This window comes from Somniosus microcephalus, chromosome 13 (assembly GCF_052327205.1).
Source record: "Somniosus microcephalus isolate GS21.2 chromosome 13, FLI_Smic_1.0, whole genome shotgun sequence".
Taxonomy (NCBI): Eukaryota; Metazoa; Chordata; class Chondrichthyes; order Squaliformes; family Somniosidae; genus Somniosus; species Somniosus microcephalus.
The window spans coordinates 111,240,679-111,261,274 of record NC_140999.1 but is presented as its reverse complement, the minus strand read 5'-3'; the positions used below and the strand labels follow the sequence as shown (position 1 = coordinate 111,261,274).

The following is a 20,596-nucleotide window of genomic DNA, read 5'->3' as shown; positions in this document are numbered from 1 at the left end:
ACCGGCACCAGGACCCCTATCTTGACCAGACGCTCCAGGTCAGCCTCCACCTTTGGTCTGAGGGCGTAGGGAATGTTCCTGGCCTTCAGGAATCGTGGCTGGCTGTCAGGCTTCACCTTGAGTTTGACCGTAATCCCCTTCATACTCCCCAATTCTCTGTCAAAGACAGCCGCATGCTTTGTCAACACTGCCGCTGGCCCCGCCTCTTCGACTGACACCGCATTCACTTTTTTCCAATCCAGATGAATTTTCTCCAACCATGACCTGCCCATCAGGGATGGATAGTCACCCTTGACCACATAAACTGGCAGCATCACGGTTTGTCTATTAAGCTCCACCTTGACCTCCGTCTTACCCAGCATTGGACTGTTTCCCCAGTGTAGGTCTTTAAGATGAGCTTGGCCGGCGTCAGTGATAGGTGATTCAGTTTTTCTTTGAATAGCTTCTCTGAAATCAAGGAGACAGTGGCCCCCGTATCCAGCTCCATTTTGACCGGTATTCCCTCTAGTAGTGGCGTGACTCCATAGCCTGATGAGCCTCCATTCACCGTTAACACATGGAGATTCAGCTCCCCATCAGAGTCTGTGTCACTGTCTTCTTGTTCTTGTTTCACCATGTGTAGGTTTTTCTTTTTAGAATGCCAGTTGGATGTGTTTCCTTGTTTGTTTTTGTGTGTCTCTGTGTAGGATTGTTTGCTTTGCCCTTTACACACATGTTCAATGTGTCCTTTCTTTTCACATTTCCAACAGGTCAGGTCTTTACACCAGCAGTCAGATGGCTGATGACCTGACCTTCCACATCTGTAACACTCTCTGGTGCCCCTTGCATGCTTATCCGGTGTAGCTGCTGCCCTGTGCACTCTTGTTGCAGCCCCCAACAGCTGTGCATCTTTAGTTGCTAACTCCATCGACACAGCGAGCTCCACTGCTGATTTAAGCGTCAGTTTGTCAGTCATGAGCAAGCGCTTCTGTGTTGCTTCACATCTTAATCCACACACAAACCTATCAATCACGGACAGTGTCATTTAGAGTTTCACCAAACTCACAATGCTCAGTTAGCTTCTTTAGCACTGCAACATATTCGGCTATGGACTCACCCTCTCCTTGGTTTCGTTTGTGAAACCTGAACCTCTCGGCAATCAGCAACGGCTTGGGTGCGAAATGTGTTTCCAAAACTTCCACAATCTGATCATATGTCTTAGCGCCGGGCTTATCCGGGTGCATCAAACTCTGTAACAAGCCAAATGTTTTTGCTCCGATCACACTGAGGAACATCGCCACTTTCACGTCATCTTTAATGCCATTTGCAGTCATGAAAAATCCGAAACGCTCTGTATAAGCACTCCATTGCTCCACCGTTTCATCAAATGGTCCAAACGCTCTGGTTAGCATAGCCATTTTGTTTTTTTATTTTTTTATTTTTACAGTCCTTTTTCTCCACTTCGTTTCACTGTATCGTTACTCTCCCCCTTCTTATTTGTGTAACCCACGAACCGCCACCTTTACGAGTCGATTGCATCAGCACTAAACTGCGGGTGCGCCATTAAGAAAAGACAGGAACTTCTTACTTTAAACATCGCCGATTCCAGTGCAAAGTGATGCGCAAGTCCGTCGTCCTCGTCGCCAGTTTTGTTGTGTCTCAAGGGGTTTTATACCCTTATCTATATAACAATTAAGGAGGACTCCAGGGTGGAGAGTTTAGTTAACGGCCATTTTATTTACAATGTGCTTCTTCACTCAATGCACTACATTTCCCATAGCGCATTGCAAATCACCACTACGGTATCCCATGTGGGACAATTCTAATACACATTCAAAATACACAACAATTACAAATGCAGTTTTTTTACACTCCTCCCCTCATCATATTGCAGGCACTAACTCTACGTATTTCAAGTGTGAACAGTCATGAGCTAGTCTCCCTTTACATTGTTTCTACTGGTCTCACAAAAAGCAACTAATAGTCAGAAAGAGCACAGAAAAAGATTTAATAATACCATATCTTATAGACAGGGTGTGGTATATCAGGATATCCTATAGTGCAGCGTGTGGTATATCAGAATATCTTATAGTGCAGGGTGTGGTATATCAGAATATCCTATAGTGCAGCGTGTGGTATATCAGAATATCTTATAGTGCAGGGTGTGGTATATCAGAATATCCTATAGTGCAGCGTGTGGTATATCAGAATATCCTATAGTGCAGAGTGTGGTATATCAGAATATCCTATAGTGCAGCGTGTGGTATATCAGAATATCCTATAGTGGAGGGTGTGGTATATCAGAATATCCTATAGTGCAGAGTGTGGTATATCAGAATATCCTATAGTGCAGAGTGTGGTATATCAGAATATCCTATAGTGCAGCGTGTGGTATATCAGAATATCCTATAGTGCAGAGTGTGGTATATCAGAATATCCTATAGTGCAGAGTGTGGTATATCAGAATATCCTATAGTGCAGAGTGTGGTATATCAGAATATCCTATAGTGCAGAGTGTGGTATATCAGAATATCCTATAGTGCAGAGTGTGGTATATCAGAATATCCTATAGTGCAGAGTGTGGTATATCAGAATATCATATAGCGCAGGGTGTGGTATATCAGAATATCCTATAGTGCAGGGTGTGGTATATCAGAATATCATAAAGTGCAGGGTGTGGTATATCAGAATATCCTATAGTGCAGAGTGTGGTATATCAGAATATCATATGGTGCAGGGTGTGGGATATCAGAATATTCTATAGTGCAGAGTGTGGTATATCAGAATATACTATAGTGCAGGGTGTGGTATATCAGAATATCCTATAGTGCAGAGTGTGGTATATCAGAATATCGTATAGTGCAGAATGTGGTATATCAGAATATCCTATAGTGCAGGGTGTGGTATATCAGAATATCATATATTACAGGGTGTGGGATATCAGAATAACCTATAGTGCAGGGTGTGGTATATCAGAATATCATATGGTGCAGGGTGTGGTATATCAGAATATCCTATAGTGCAGAGTGTGGTATATCAGAATATCATATATTACAGGGTGTGGGATATCAGAATAACCTATAGTGCAGGGTGTGGTATATCAGAATATCATATGGTGCAGGGTGTGGTATATCAGAATATCCTATAGTGCAGAGTGTGGTATATCAGAATATACTATAGTGCAGAGTGTGGTATATCAGAATATCATATATTACAGGGTGTGGGATATCAGAATAACCTATAGTGCAGGGTGTGGTATATCAGAATATCCTATAGTGCAGGGTGTGGTATATCAGAATATCATATATTACAGGGTGTGGGATATCAGAATAACCTATAGTGCAGGGTGTGGTATATCAGAATATCCTATAGTGCAGAGTGTGGTATATCAGAATATCGTATAGTGCAGAATGTGGTATATCAGAATATCCTATAGTGCAGGGTGTGGTATATCAGAATATCGTATAGTGCAGGGTGTGGTATATCAGAATATCCTATAGTGCAGAGTGTGGTATATCAGAATATCCTATAGTGCAGAGTGTGGTATATCAGAATATCCTATAGTGCAGGGTGTGGTATATCAGAATATCCTATAGTGCAGGGTGTGGTATATCAGAATAACCTATAGTGCAGGGTGTGGTATATCAGAATATCCTATAGTGCAGAGTGTGGTATATCAGAATATCGTATAGTGCAGAATGTGGTATATCAGAATATCCTGTAGTGCTGGGTGTCTCATATCAATGAACATTATGGTCTTGTTACAATGCTGTTCTTTATAACTCAATGTGCAGCATATTTTCTATGTAACCCATGGATTTGGAAGAAAGATTTTAATTACCGTGCTGACCCACATGCGTCTATTTTCCCCTCAGTTGCGTCAGTATTTGAAATATTCATCTCCACAGTCAAACACTTGCTGTCCAACAACAGCCGGTTTGAAGATTATGAAAAGCCAATCAGTTTGCCAGCCCAGCTGATGTACAGGGCCCGAGGCTGTTGCTGAGCTGGTGTCATGTACTGATCGGGCATCCAGAAGGCTGTGTGACAAATGGTTCATTATTGGTGGTTACGTCACCTCATTTTGCCCAGTGCGCACCAGCTGTGACTGACAGACAGCACCGTTCCTTATCGGCCTGCACACAGGGTTCGCCCGGCTATTTTTATAACCCCTTCAAATTATTTCAAGAGCTTATCAATTTTATGTTTGAAGGAGAAACTTTCCCTTTGATCCAACAGCAGCTGTATTTCATTTTCCTTCATCATGTAGTGCAAATGCTGGAATTCTACCCAGACATTAGGCAGTCCCTTCAAAAGTAGAGGGGGAAGTTACACAGGATTACATCGGATATACGGCACAGAAACAGGACATTCGGCCCAACCAGTCCATGCCGGCATTTATGCTCCACTCGAGCCTCCTCCCGTCTTTCCTCATCTAAATCTATCAGCATAACCCTCTATTCCCTTCTCCCTCATATGCTTGTCTAGCTTCCCGTTAAATGCATCTATACTATACGCTTCAACCACTTCCTGTGGTAGCGAGTTCCACATTTCACCACTCTTTGGGTAAAGAAGTTTCTTCTGAATTCCCTATTGGATTTCTTGGTGTCTATCTTATATTAATGGCCTCTAGTTATGCTCTTCCCCATAAGTGGAAACATTCTCTCTGTATCCACTGTATCAAAACTGTAGTGTATGTACTTTGAAGAAGGAACTATATTCTGCAGCCCCTGTATACTGCAGTACCAGTAGTGACCACCCCTGTATATAAGCCTGTGTAGTAACTTTGTACAGTAGTTCCAGTTTTGTCTCCACTCAGTAAACACCTGTTATAACCAACTCCTGCAGTCCGTGTCTCAATTACACACGGACGTAACACTGGCGACGAACAGATCCGAACTTACCTACAGTTCTGCACCACCTCATGGGGATCCATCCCTGAAGCGAAGTTGTTAGAGGTCGAGGCCAGAAGGAAGAAAAGAAAAAAAACAAACAGAAGAAACGGGCGTCGACCGTGGGCAACCGCCTCTGATTCATCGAATTCGAAGATTTGCAGGAGAGGCTGTCGAGAGCGGGGCTTGGTTATCCTGTCTATGGTGTTCCAGCTAATCGGGCTGGTGGCAGGTAGTACACTGATCCTTCCTGGGCTGCGGCGGGCTAGAGCTTGATCGGGTGGCTTTTCAACGGGGCCGAGCAGCGTTGTCGGGAAGAGGAGAGAGGGTGGAGCACACAGGGCGCGGCCGGTGCTACGAAGCCGGACAGCGTACAGACCCGAGAAGAGGGAGGAAAGTGTCCCGTAGGGTTGCTCTGACGACGGGAACAGTAATTGAAATAAAAGAAATTAGAAGCGCAGAAAGCCACGAGGAGCTGCAGTTTGCCACGGGGACCGCGGAGAGCGGCGTTAGCAGCAGCGCGGGGGGGAAGTGCGCGAAGACCATAGGGCGTCGCCATCAAGGCATAAAAATGCCAGCAACAGCGCTAGCAGCAGCGGAGAAGACAGAAAGCGCGGGAGGCGCCATCTTAATCCAGCGGGGAAGAAGGCAAAGCACGGGAGGCGCCATTTTGTTCAATCGGGGAAGAAGGCAAAGCGCGGGAGGCACCATCTTAGATCTCCAAGATGCCGAAGGCTGGCAATATCACTGCCTTCGATAATGCAATAGAAGACTGGACCACGTATGTGGAAAGAGTCGAAGTATATTGCAAGGCAAATGAAGTAGCCGATGAGAAAAAGGCATCGGTACTACTAAACTTAATGGGCGCAAGAACGTACGGCCTATTGCGGAACCTGATCACTCCAGCCAAACCGATGGCGAAGAGTTTTAACGAAATTGTTGATATCCTACAGGAACACCTAAATCCTACACCGCTGCTGATAACAGAAAGATTTAAATCCCACAAGAGAAATCAGCATAAAGATGAGAGCAATGCTGATTACCTTACGGAACTACGCAAGCTATCAAAGCACTGCCAGTTCGGAGCAGGACTGGCAGATACCCTACGGGACAAATTTGTCTGTGGACCCCTGAGTGAAGGAACCCAGAAGAGGTTACTCTCAGAGAAAGAGTTGACGCTAGATAAGGCTTTCAGCGTGGCAGTATCATACGAAGCAGCAGCAAGGGGAGCTGCGGAAATACAGCAAAAGCCACAGGAATACGGCACCCATGAAATGACACGGGGATTTGAAAAATGTTATCGCTGCGGCAGAACAACCCATGACCAGAAGGACTGCTGGTCCAAGGACAAAATATGCAGGCAATGCGGAAAGATGGGACACATTGCACGAGTTTGCAGGTCCGGGAAGAAGACTAACGACAACAAAAAGGCTACTAAGGAACAGTACAGGAAAGTACAAAAGATGACAGACAGTAGTTCCGAAGACCAGAAGAGCGATAGTGAATCCGGGAACAAGAGACTAAGCTGTCTCAAACTTCACAACGTAATCGCAAAAGAGGATCACCAAACCATTTGGGTCACCCTCACGATAGTAGGGTCCCAAGTCAAAATGGAATTGGATACAGGATCAGCCCTGACCGTCATGAATCGACGAGACTACGAGCGGCTATTTTCACACATACCCTTGAAAGACACATCCATTGTCTTGAAGATGTATACGGGGCAGAAAGTATACCCCAGAGGGAAAATAAGGGTGCCTGTCGAATACAACGGCAAGGATATACAGAAATTGTATCTGTACATACTGCAAGATGGTGGACCACTGTTATTGGGACGTGAATGGATCAGAAAGATAAGTTTAGACTGGCACTCCATTCAGGCACTGAAGGTGGCTGGTAAAAAGGATGACGACGTCACACCTGGACGATTGTCAAAAATCTTAGCTAACGCTAAAGAGGTATTTCAACAAGAACTGGGAACTCTTAAAGGCGTAACCGCCTCGATAAAAATAGAAGAGAATGCAATTCCCAAGTTTTTCAAAGCAAGACTGGTACCGTATGCAATTCGCCCAGCCGTCGAGGCAGAGCTGGAGAACCTGGAGAATGCAGGTGTGTTATCTAAGGTAGACTGGAGCGAGTGGGCGACACCCATCGTTCCTGTCATGAAGAAAATGTTAAATAATAAGTCTGAGGAGCCAAGGAAGGTTCGCATCTGTGGGGCCTTCAAGGTGACGGTGAACCCAGTCCTTCACACAGTACAGTATCCTCTCCCGAGGATAGAAGATATTTTCGCCTCACTAGCTGGAGGGAAGCGTTTTACAAAAATTGACCTAGCACAAGCATATTTGCAGATGGAGGTTGAAGAATCCTCTAGGAAGTATCTCACGATAAACACTCACAAAAGTCTTTACCAGTACAATCGACTGGTATTCGGAGTAGCATCAGCTCCTGCGATATGGCAAAGAGCGATGGAACAAGTCCTGCAAGGGATTCCGGGGACTCAGTGTTACTTGGATGACATCCTAGTGACAGGTTGTGGTAAACCACTTTTATCGTTCACTATCGTTACACTATAGTTATCACTGTTGTATTGTTCTCACTGTTCTCACTGTTGTATCACTATACGAGGTCGCCTCTTGTCGCGCTGTTATACCTGGGCTGACCACCTCCGACTCCGCCCATGGCTCCACCTACCTGCCCAGGTATAAAGGTAGTCGACTGGCTGGTATTCCTCCTTGTTGGACCCGATCACCCACGAGGGTGGGCTCTGTTATTTAGTCAATAAAAACCTTTAGTTACGTTCTTAACTCGTCGCTTTTTATTGGACGAATTGATAGGTATATCAATTTTACTGACTAAATTTTAAAGATGTCTACTACTGGCCAGCCAGAAGCCCTCCCAGAAGCACAGCCACAGCAGCTTTCAGACACCGGGCTACGCCAGCCACACCAGCCGGCTTGGCTGCAAGCCCTCAAACCACCGTACCTGGATCTAAACCCACAGGCAGCAAACTCAGCCCTCAACTTCAAACACTGGCTGGACTGCTTCGAATCCTACCTGGAAGAATCCGGCGTCCCTCAGAGATCCAAACTAAGAGTTCTGAACGCCCAAGCGAGCCCGAGAGTATACGCACTCATCCAGGACACGACTACATACGAGGCCGCTATCAACCTACTGAAACAGCAGTACCGGAGCCCGGTAAATTACATGTACACCAGGCACCTCCTAAGATCCCGCCCGCAACAGCCAGGAGAGTCTGTAGCTGAATTTTTACGGGCGCTAAGAGCACTCGGCAGGAACTGTGACTTTAAAGCGGTGACGGCTGTTGAAAATACGGAAGATAATATCCGCGATGCCTTTGTGAAAGGCCTACGGTCCGACTACTCACGGCAAAGACTGCTTGAAGCTAAAGACCTCGACCTGGACAAAGCTGAAGCCCTCGCTCTCTCCTTAGAGGTGGCCCATCAGGACCAGGAGGCGTTTTCCAGGTACTGCTCGCGACCCTGGGACTCGGGCCTGACCCCTACCGCAATACCCTTCGCAGCGCCGCCCCCGGGACCTACCTCAGCGTCCCGGACCCGACCGGGACCGCCACCCCCGGTACCGGCTCCGACATCAGGCACCCGCGATCGGGCCGCCGGCTGCTTCTTTTGCGGCCAGGAGAAGCACCCGAGGTCACGCTGCCCAGCCAGGAACTCTACCTGCTCAACCTGCAGGAAGAAAGGCCACTTCTCTAAGGCCTGCAGGAGCGGATCTTCAGAGGCCAGCAGTGCCTCATGCGAACTGTGGGGGCGGCCATCTTCTTTCAAGGCAACTGAGGCCAGCATCCCCACACGTGAGTCATGGGGGTGGCCATCTTTGATCAAGGCAACCGACCCCAATAGTGCCTCATGTGAGTTATGGGGGCAGCCATCTTCTCCGCCATTTTGTCCTACCTCGTGGGAGACGCCATTTTACCCACCACGCCCGACTGCCACCGGGCCCCCGGACCCGACGACTGCCTCGCCCGCAGACGACAACGACTCGCTTACCTACACACTAGCCTCCGTCACTCTGGATCAAGCCCGCCCACACCACCTGTCCAAGTCGATGATGGACATCAAAGCAAATGGCCACGCCACGACCTGCCTGTTCGACAGCAGAAGCACGGAGAGCTTCATCCACCCAGACACGGTGAGCCACTACTCCCTCCCTGTCCTGCCAACGCGCAACCGAATCTCGATGGCATCGAGGTCCCACGCCACGGACATTAGCGGCTACTGTGTTGTGACCTTGTCGGTTAAGGGTACGGAGTATAAAAATTTTAAACTCCTCGTCCTCCCCCAGCTCTGCGCTGCCGTCCTACTAGGGCTGGACTTCCAATCCCACCTCCAAAGTGTAACCCTAGCATACGGTGGACCCCTCCCCCCACTCACAGTCGACAACCAGCGAATGTTAAACCGCCCACCGCGTAACACCTGCAGCCTATCCACCCTCAAGGTGCCGCCACCTTCCCTGTTCGCTAACCTCACCCCCGACTGCAAACCCGTCGCTACCAAGAGCAGGCGGTACAGCGCTGGTGACAGAGCCTTCATTAGCTCTGAGGTGCGGCGCCTCCTGAAAGAGGGCATTATCGAGGGGAGCAACAGCCCCTGGCGTGCCCAGGTCGTGGTCGTTAAGACCGGCAATAAAAATCGCCTGGTCATCGACTACAGCCAGACCATAAACAGATACACCCAGCTGGACGCATACCCCCTTCCCCGCATATCTGACATGGTCAATCAGATTGCACAATACCGCGTATTCTCGACCATCGACCTTAAGTCGGCCTACCACCAACTCCCTATCCACCCCGAGGACCGCCAGTACACCGCCTTCGAGGCGAATGGGCGCCTATACCACTTCCTTAGGGTCCCCTTCGGTGTCACCAACGGGGTCTCGGTCTTCCAAAGGGAGATGGACCGGATGGTTGACCAGAACGGACTGCAGGCCACATTCCCCTATCTAGATAACGTCACCATCTGCGGCCGCGACCGGCAGGACCATGACGTGAATCTGGAGAAATTCCTCCGTACGGCCCAACGGCTGAACCTCACCTACAATAAGGAGAAATATGTGTTTAACACCTCGCGCCTTGCCATCCTTGGCTGTGTAGTAGAGAACGGACTCATCGGCCCCGACCCCGAAAGAATGCGCCCCCTCATGGAGCTACCCCTCCCCCACTGCCATAAGGCACTTAAGAGAACCCTGGGGCTCTTCGCCTACTATGCCCAATGGGTGCCCAATTATGCGGACAAAGCCAGACCCCTCATGAAGTCCACATCCTTCCCCCTCACGGAGGAAGCGTGCGCGGCCTTCTCCCTCATCAAGGGAGACATAGCCAAGGCCACAATGCACGCAGTGGATGAGTCCATCCCCTTCCAAGTGGAGAGCGATGCATCCGACTTCGCCCTAGCCGCTACCCTTAACCAGGAGGGGAGGCCGGTGGCCTTCTTCTCAAGGACCCTACAGGGCCCCGAGATCCGACACTCGTCGGTCGAGAAGGAAGCCCAGGCAATTGTGGAGGCGGTACGGCGCTGGAGGCATTACCTGGCAGGCAAACGATTTACCCTCCTCACCGACCAACGTTCGGTTGCTTTCATGTTTAATAACAAGCTGAGGGGCAAAATCAAGAATGACAAGATCTTGAGGTGGAGAATCGAGCTATCCACCTACGATTATGATATCTTGTATCGGCCAGGTAAGCTGAACGAACCCCCTGATGCTCTTTCACGAATTACATGCGCCAGCGCGCATATTGATAGACTTCAGACCCTCCACAACGACCTCTGCCACCCCGGGGTCACCAGACTTTACCATTTCATTAAGGCCCGCAACCTGACCTACTCCATCGAGGAGGTCAGGACCATGGCCAGGAACTGCCAGACCTGCGCCGAGTGCAAACCGCACTTCTATAGGCCGGACAGAGCAAGCCTGATCAAGGCCACCCGCCCCTTCGAGCGCCTGAGCATCGACTTTAAGGGGCCTCTGCCGTCATCTGACCACAATGTGTACTTCCTCAACATCGTTGATGAGTACTCCCGTTTCCCTTTTGCCTTCCCCTGCCCAGACATGACCAGTACCACGGTCATCAAGTGCCTGAACGACCTCTTCGCCTTGTTCGGGTTCCCGAACTATATACATAGTGACCGGGGCTCCTCCTTCATGAGCGAGGAACTCCGTCAGTTCCTACTAGCGAGAGGTATTGCAGCAAGTAGGACCACCAGCTACAACCCCCGAGGGAACGGCCAGGTGGAAAGAGAGAACGCGACGGTATGGAAGGCCGTCCTCTTAGCCTTAAAGTCTAAGGGCCTCCCAACCTCCCGCTGGCAGGAAGTCCTCCCGACAGCGCTGCACTCCATCCGGTCACTACTTTGCACTGCCGTTAACGCCACCCCCCATGAACGAATGTTTGTTTTCCCCAGGAAGTCGACTACGGGAACCACTCTACCAACCTGGCTGACCTCTCCGGGGCCCGTCTTGCTGCGAAAGCACGTGAGGGCCCATAAAACGGACCCCCTGGTCGAGAGGGTGAACCTCCTGCACGCCAACCCCCAGTACGCCTACGTGGCTTACCCAGACGGGCGGGAGGACACTGTCTCCTTACGAGACCTCGCACCCTCGGGCACTCCGGAGACACCACCTTTACCCCCCCCCACCACCCCCCCAATTCCAGCCCAGGTAGACGGCATGCCGGAACCCCACGAGCCTTCGCCGACCACGCAGACACCAGCATTAACACCGGATAATGCAGCACTGCCGCTGCGACGATCGGAGAGGCTTACGAGGCCTCCGGACAGACTGACATACCAGAACTGGTAGTACACTTCACCCCGCCGGACTCAAATCTAAACAAGGGGTGAATGTGGTAAACCACTTTTATCGTTCACTATCGTTACACTATAGTTATCACTGTTGTATTGTTATCACTGTTCTCACTGTTGTATCACTATACGAGGTCGCCTCTTGTCGCGCTGTTATACCTGGGCTGACCACCTCCGACTCCGCCCATGGCTCCACCTACCTGCCCAGGTATAAAGGTAGTCGACTGGCTGGTATTCCTCCTTGTTGGACCCGATCACCCACGAGGGTGGGCTCTGTTATTTAGTCAATAAAAACCTTTAGTTACGTTCTTAACTCGTCGCTTTTTATTGGACGAATTGATAGGTATATCACAGGTGAAAATGACAGTGAACACCTTGCCAACCTAGAGCAGGTGCTCACTAGACTAAGAGAACATGGGCTACGAGCCAATTGCCCCAAGTGCGAGTTTTTTTAAGAAACAGATATCGTATTGTGGCCACGTGATTGATGAAGAGGGGTTACATAAGTCCCCTGACAAAATTGAAGCGGTAGTTAAGGCTCCAGCACCTGAAAATGTGTCACAACTGAGGTCATTCCTCGGATTGGTGAATTACTACCATAAGTTTTTGCCGAATTTGTCCACAATTCTGCACCCACTGAACGCCCTACTACAAACTGGAGTAGCATGGAAATGGAGCGATGAATGTAAGCGGGCCTTTCAGAAGAGTAAAGACCTAATCACTTCAAGAGAAGTATTGGTTCACTACAACCCATCACTACCGATAAGACTGGCGTGTGATGCGTCTCCCTACGGCGTTGGAGCGGTACTGTCACATAAATTCCTTGATGGTTCAGAGAGGCCGATAGCTTTTGCGTCACGCTCGTTAACTTCAGCCGAGCGTAACTACGCCCAGATTGACAGAGAGGCCCTCAGCCTGGTGTGGGGGGTGAAGAAGTTCAATCACTACCTGCACGGTCAGAAATTTACTCTACTAACTGATCATCAACCTCTTGTCTCCATTTTCAACCCTCAGAAGGGCGTCCCGATAATGACAGCACAACGGCTACAGAGGTGGTCCCTTTTCCTAGGGGCACACCAATATGACATCGAGTACAAAGGAACTAAACAGCATGGGAATGCTGATGGATTGTCGCGCCTACCGTTGCCGACGGTGGAAGAAGCACCTGCAGTGGATCCTGTGGAGATATTCCACTCGACCATAGTCGAATGTCTACCTGTGACGAATGCAAACATAGAAAAGGAAACACGAAATGACCCGACACTCTCCAGGGTCTATGATTTAACGGTGAAGGGATGGCCAGCACATGGCGAACCACTGTTGCCAGCATTCTCGCCGAGAAGAGAACAGCTGTCAGTGTGCCGAGGAACCTTGATGTGTGGATCCAGAGTAGTAATTCCATCCAAATTGAAGGATAGCGTGCTCAATGAGCTTCATGAGGGTCATCTGGGAGGGGTAAAAATGACGAACTTAACCAGAGCGTTTGTGTGGTGGCCGGGAATCGATAGAGAAATTGAAGAGATGACCAAGAGCTGTACAGGATGCCAGAAGGTCCAAAACGCCCCACCACAAGCCCCTCTACATCCATGGGAGTGGCCCTCATCTCCATGGCAAAGGGTGCACATTGATTTTGTTGGTCCATTTGTGGACTTGATGTTTTTAATTGCGGTGGATGCACATTCAAAGTGGCCAGAGGTAATAAAAATGTCCTCAACCACCACAGAAAAAACTATCACAGTCTTACGAACCATATTCGCCAGAAATGGGCTGCCTGAACAGATTTGCTCCGACAATGGACCACAGTTTGTGTCTGAAGAGTTCCGGAGGTTCTTAAAGAACAATGGTGTTAAGCATTACACATCCGCCCCATATCATCCAGCCACCAATGGATTGGCTGAGAGGTTCGTTCAAACATTCAAGAAGGCTATCAAGGCAATGGGTAATGAAGACATACCCCTACAACACAAGGTGGATAACTTCTTGTTTGCCTACCGGAATGCGACACATGCGGTTACCAACCAAACTCCAGCCATGATGTTCTTCAATCGAAGACTACGATGCCGCTTGGATTTGGTTAAGCCAAACATCAGAAGAGATGTGGAGAACAGGCAGTTTCAGAATATGAATGAAAGGCCGACCAGGAGTTTTAAGATAGGTCAACCAGTTTTGGCCCGGGACTACCGCACAGAGAAATGGCAGCCAGGAACGATCTGCACACGGCAAGGACCTCTAATGTATACCGTGGACGTTGGAGAGAGCATTGTAAGACGCCATGCTGACCAGATTCTAGAGTCACTGGAAAACGTCAAATCCACACCACGATCCGATACACCTGGTGATGAAACCGACGTACCAATTGCATCTACCTCAGAATCGGTGATATTGGAAGCAGACGAACCAAACAACGACGTTGATCCCGAATCAACTTTGCCAGAAGAACCTGATACCCCAAAGAGGCGTTATCCAGACAGAATCAGGAAGCCTCCTCAAAGACTGAATTTATAATTGCTTAACTTCAGCTAATGTGTATAGCAACTGTAATTGTAAATATGTTATTTAATTATGAATCGAATGTTATGTACTGTTTAGCTAAAAGGGGAGGAATTGTAGTGTATGTACTTTGAAGAAGGAACTATATTCTGCAGCCCCTGTATACTGCAGTACCAGTAGTGACCACCCCTGTATATAAGCCTGTGCAGTAACTTTGTATAGTAGTTCCAGTTTTGTCTCCACTCAGTAAACACCTGTTATAACCAACTCCTGCAGTCCGTGTCTCAATTACACACGGACGTAACAAAAACCTTTCATAATTTTAAAGACCTCTATTAGGTCACCCCTCAGCCTTCGCTTTTCAAGAAAAAAGAGACCCAGCCTGTTCTTCCTTCCCTGATAGGTATACTATCGCATTTCTGGTATTACCCTTGTAAATCTTTTTTGCACCCTCTCTATATCTTTTTATAATATGGCGACCAGAATTGTACACAGTACTCCAAGTGTGGTCTATCCAAGGTTTGATACAAGTTCAGCATAACTTCTCTACTTTTCAATTCCATCCCTCTAGAAATAAACCCTAGTGCTTGTGAACCAAGACAAAATGGCTCCGCCGATCTGAGTGCGGCAAGTAATGTCAGCAATCAAACTGTGTACGTGCAGAACAACATGAAGTCCACCAAGGAAGTAACAAAACATAGAAACATAGAAACATAGAAGATAGGAGGAGTAGGCCATTCGGCCCTTCGAGCCTGCTCCGCCATTCAACGAGATCATGGCTGATCATCCAAACCCTAGCACCCGGTCCCTACACCGACAGCCATCCCACCCAAGCCCTATCCCCGTAACCTTAGCTTAAGGCAAACTTAGCTTAAGACAAAACAAACTCAGCTTAAGACAAAACAAACTCAGCTTAAGGCACAAACTATAATTAAGTTGGTATTGAAAGTATAATTGGACAAGGGAATTGTTGCTAAGGGAACGTGATTGGGTGAAGACATTTGTGTAATATTTTGCTTATCTGGCTCATAAAATGTATAAAAAGAGTTTCACTACCACTGTGACGGCGAGAAGAGGGTTACTAGACTGCGGAGTCTTTAACCTCTTCTTCCGAAGTGCTTCGTATAATAAACTGTGTGTTTTTACCTTATACAGAAGAGGGTGAATTCATTTACACTTACAATTGGCGTACCTGGCAGGATGCTCTGGGGCCGAGGTCCGCTCCGCACCGGTGAACACGAGTATAAGTCAAATTTTTGACCACCCATAAATTGAGTCGCCCGGAAGAGGGGTGGAACCAAAGGTACCGGAGCATCAAGAATCAAAGGATCTGTGATAGGTAAGGAGACACAGTTTGGTGTAAAGTGTGAAGTATGAGTTGATAAGACCTAATGTGGTAGCGATAAATGTTAAGGAGGAATAGTTAAGTTTCTGACCGATCAACAGGGGACAAGGTAGAGCCAACATCTCGTTCATCTAGCCTGAGCCAGAATTAAGAGGGCGATTGGGCCCCACGTAATGGCTAGGATCAAGTAGATGTAGAGATTGAGCTTGGTCTCTAAAGGATTGTGACGTCAGAAGGATTGTGACTAACAAACCCTTGAAATCCCTAATAGGCATCAAGAACCCGCATAGAGGAACTCAGCATTGGTAAGACTGTAAGTTGGACTACATAATGGCGTCGGGGAAAGAAATAGAATGGGGACCAGCAGGGTCCCTTACTAGGTTCTATGCAGACGACCGGAAGGGTTTAGTTGATAAGATGAGAAAGGAGGGGTGGGACCCGCTCCAGAATCCGAAAGCCCAAAGAGAATGGTGGGAAGGGCAAAAACAGAAAAAGGGAAAGAAGGCGGGGGTGATACTAGTTCACCAGTTAGTTGCATTAATGAATAAGGTACAGAGACTTCACACTAGACTTGCAAGTAAAAACGAGAGGATCCAGGAATTAGAGAGTCAATTAATGGGGAGGGGACGATTTGGTCACCACGAGGATGAGAAGTCCGAGTATTGGAACGAAAAACAGGCGCACCTTTGCGCCCCTGTAGGAATACAGGGTTCCGAGTCTAAAGACGAAAAACCACCTCCTTACGCTCCGGCGGCCTCAGCACCGCCGGTAGAAGATAGTGATAGTGAGGATGAAACTACAAAACAGGGGACAAAGGTAGCACCCCTCAAGAGAGGAGGGATGCTAGCGGCCCCCATGGCAAAATACCAGGCCTTTAGTCCGCTGGAGAAGCAAACGATACTAAAAGATTTGGGGACATTAAAGCCCCGTTGTACTAATATGGAATTTTGGAGGGAACTTGAGGAAATGTGGGACATCCACGACCTACATCCCCGGGATATACATCAATTGGTCAGAGCCAAATGTCCTGCGGACAAATGTAGAGATGTAGGAGGGCCTGGAGACCAGGGAGGGTTCCGAAGTGGGAGTGGTACCAGGCAGGCGGGCGACAAGGCCCAGACCTCATCTGGAGAAAGGAAGGAAAGACCATCGCTCCAGCCTGCATTCGGCAGACCCTCCTAGAGATGCATCATGGCATCGCCCACACGGGTCGTGGACCCATGATAGAGCTAATCTCAAAGGAATGGTGGTGGCCCGGGATGGGGCGGGATGTGGCCAAACACTGCCAACGCTATGTTACATGCGCCCAGCATAATCCAGGTCGCCCGGTCAAAATACGACTCACACACCAGCCCTGGGAAAATATCCAGATCGATTTCACGGGTCCTCTCCCCACGTCAAGGGGGAAACAGTATTGCCTGGTCATTATCGACCAGTTCACTCGATGGGTCGAGGCTTTCCCAACCCGCAATTGCACCGCTACCACAGTGGCACGTATTTTGGCAGAGGAAACTATCCCTAGATGGGGAATGCCCTTCCAAATTGACTCCGATCAGGGAACCCATTTCACTGGAGTGATCATGAAGGCAATGTGTGGACTCATGAGAATAAAACAGAAGTTTCATATTCCCTACCACCCCCAAAGTTCTGGGATGGTAGAACGCATGAATCGCACCCTAAAGACGGCACTCGCAAAGGCAATCCGTGACACGGGAAAAACATGGGTAAATGTACTGCCCATCATCCTAATGAAACTGCGGGCTACCCCAAATCGTACCACCGGTTGAACACCATATACGAGCTAATGACTGGGAGGGCAATGTTACTCCCAGAAGGTATAATTACCGGAGGAACTGATGTAGGGCCTTTAAAGGATAGGCTGCGCCGCTATGTCCTCGAACTAAGCAACCAATTAAAAGAAATGTGACAACAAATTAGAGATAAGCAGGCTGCAGCAGATGACAAAACAAGTCTGCTTGAGTTTCCGGCTGTCCCTCCCGCAGGAAGTCAAGTCATGGTAAAAGTTTTACCTGGTAAACCCGGTTTTGCCCCAAAATGGTCAGGACCTTATCAGGTCATCATCAGCGGGGATACCTGTGCCTGCGTTGACATCAAGGGGGTAGGTAGATGGAAACATTGGACACAGTTGAAAGTGTACCACCCCAATTAAACGTACGGGCCACGTTGTACTTGTTGCGAAAAATACTGGCTCATGGCCAACAGGGGGGAGAGATATACAAGGACAAAAACTTAGTGTAAGCATAGCATGACGATTTGATCACCGTCCAGATAATTATGTTTGTCCAGCCTTTCAGAATAAACCTTCACCAGGAAGACGGCTGGAGAAGAAATTGAGATGGCTGGATAGAATTGACACAAGGACGCCTTTTTGAACATTGTTAATTTCTATAAGTGTGGATATAAATTGATGTAAAAATGGTAAAATTAATTTTGGTGTTATGTACGTGTTTATTGGGGGTCTGTCTGTTAATACTGAGGCAGGCTCCAGAGCCGGAGAGCAATAAGAGAAACCCCAGAGAACTAAATGTAAATACCTTTTTGTATATGTCGTACCAATCTGCAGTGTAAGCAGGAAAAACAAAGGGATGTTGGGTATGTGCACATGTGCCCAACCACTCGAGGGGAGGCATCCCCTTGAGACCCATCCCCTTTAAAGCATCAGAGACGGCTGAATGGGCCATGTGCCGAAACGACAGTAGTGATTTTAATGATTCAGATGGCCAAGAGGGGGATAGGGAATAATGGAGGTCAGCAGGTTATAATCTGACCACTTTCCAGGGATGGTACCAGCCTAATTACAATCGCACCAGACCACCCCTATTCTTGGTTCTCACTAACACCTCGGGAGCTGGAAGACCACAGGGGGCGATATGTTTAAGTAGAAATGAAACAGGAGGACAAGCAGTGGGACATAGTAATTGTACCCTGTCTTTTAGTGTTACGAAGATTAATAGGACACAGAACTAGGGGCAGGGTTCCTTTGAACTAACAAATGTTCTAAACAAAACAAGTGGAAAGGATATGGAAGGGATCAGATGGAGATGGAGAGTCCGTGAGTCAGTAGTTCAAAATCTCACCTCCTATAATGGTACTTACTTTATCTGTGGTCACAAAGCATACCCATGGTTGCCACCGACCTGGATTGGGTCTTGCTACCTAGGCTACGTAGTCCCCTATACTAGGTTTGTGGACCACCTCTCACAAGTACAGGGAAATCATGTACAGAAAAGAGACCTGACAACGTCTCAACGATTCTTTGGTGTCCTGCTAGCCCCGTTGGGGGTAGGACTGACCATGGACGAGATGAGAAGGCTGGAGAAGATATTAGAAACCACAGCCAATGATACGGCCGAGGCTATCAGTGACATTAGTGCAGAAATGGTGGCACTCCGTACAGTGGCCTTACACAACAGAATGGCCTTAGATTATTTATTAGCCAAAGAAGGGGGCACGTGTGCGCTAATAGGGACTGAATGTTGCACATATATCCCAGACAAATCGGAGAAAATTAAGAACTTGGCCGAGCACATAAGAAAGGAAGTGAAGAAACTCAAACAACCACTTACCTCGACCCTGTGGAATTGGGTGACTGGTTGGTTGGGATCGCTTGGGACCTCACTGGTACAGGGACTGATATTGTTCTTTGTAATAGTAATCGTGATATATTGTATGTTTTTATTGTTGAAATGTTGCTGTGCCCAGATGGCCAAACATGTTGCTCCTGCAGCCCTGGTTGTAAAAGTTTATCAAGGACGAACTGACTTGTTCATTTAAAAGATTCCGAATACAACCAGAAAAGAACGATCGATACAAGCAATGGGATACAAGGACTAATCATATCAGAATGGTTCCCCGGGCCAATTGGGTTTGGCCAGGGACCAACAGGAGGGACTGTAAGAAGTGAAATTATAAATAAGGGACATGAACCAAGACAAAATGGCTCCGCCGATCTGAGTGCGGCAAGTAATGTCAGCAATCAAACTGTGTACGTGCAGAACAACATGAAGTCCACCAAGGAAGTAACAAAACAAACTCAGCTTAAGACAAAACAAACTCAGCTTAAGGCACAAACTATAATTAAGTTGGTATTGAAAGTATAATTGGACAAGGAAATTGTTGCTAAGGGAACGTGATTGGGTGAAGACATTTGTGTGTAATATTTTGCTTATCCGGCTCATAAAATGTATAAAAGGAGTTTCGCTACCACTGACGGCGAGAAGAGGGTTACTAGACTGTGGAGTCTTTAACCTCTTCTCCCGAAGTGCTTCATATAATAAACTGTGTGTTTTTACCTTATACAGAAGAGAGTGAATTCATTTACACTTACACCCACTTAGATTCTTATTTTCCAAATAATACGTGACCTCCCTATTTTTCAAAATGTAATACCTCACATTTATCTGTGCTGAAATTCATTTGCCAATTATATGCCCATTCTGCAACTTTATTAATGTCCTCCTGTAATTTGTTGCAGTCCTCCTCAGTATTGACTATCCCCGCCCCCCAATTTGGTGTCATCTGCAAATTTAGAAAGTGTGTTTTGGATTCCAAAGTCTAAATCATTAATGTAAATTGTGAACAACAGTGGTCCCAGCACTGATCCTTGTGGAACACCACTTCCCACCTTCTGCCACTCTGAATAGCCACCCTTTACTCCTACTCTCTTCTTTCTGTCTTGAAGCCAACTAGTTATCCATTCTGCTACTTGTCCCCTGACTCCACATTCTCTGACCTTATTCATTAGGCTATTTTGTGGTACCTTATCGAAGGCCTTTTGAAAATTTAGATAAATGACAGCTACAACAACAACAACAACTTGTATTTATATAGCGCATTTAACATAGTAAAATATCCCAAGGCGCTGCACAGGAGTATTGTAAGACAAAAAAAAATTGCATTACCCTTGTCTACTCTCTCTGTTACCTCTTCAAAAAATTCAATGAGATTGGTCAAGAAAGACTTTCCCTTTTGAAATCCATGCTGACTATTCATTATTATATTTTTGGTTTCTAGATAATCTTCTATTT

General features: G+C 47.6%; 1 protein-coding gene and 1 pseudogene across 3 annotated transcripts in view; one reads left to right on the top strand and one right to left on the bottom strand.

The window, feature by feature from the left end:
• The window catches only part of LOC147108548 (cas scaffolding protein family member 4-like), a 141,476-nt gene that overhangs the window by 97,836 nt on the left and 23,044 nt on the right, over positions 1 to 20,596 (bottom strand). The window lies entirely within an intron of this gene.
• Positions 16,808 to 19,859, top strand: LOC147108549 (uncharacterized; annotated as a pseudogene).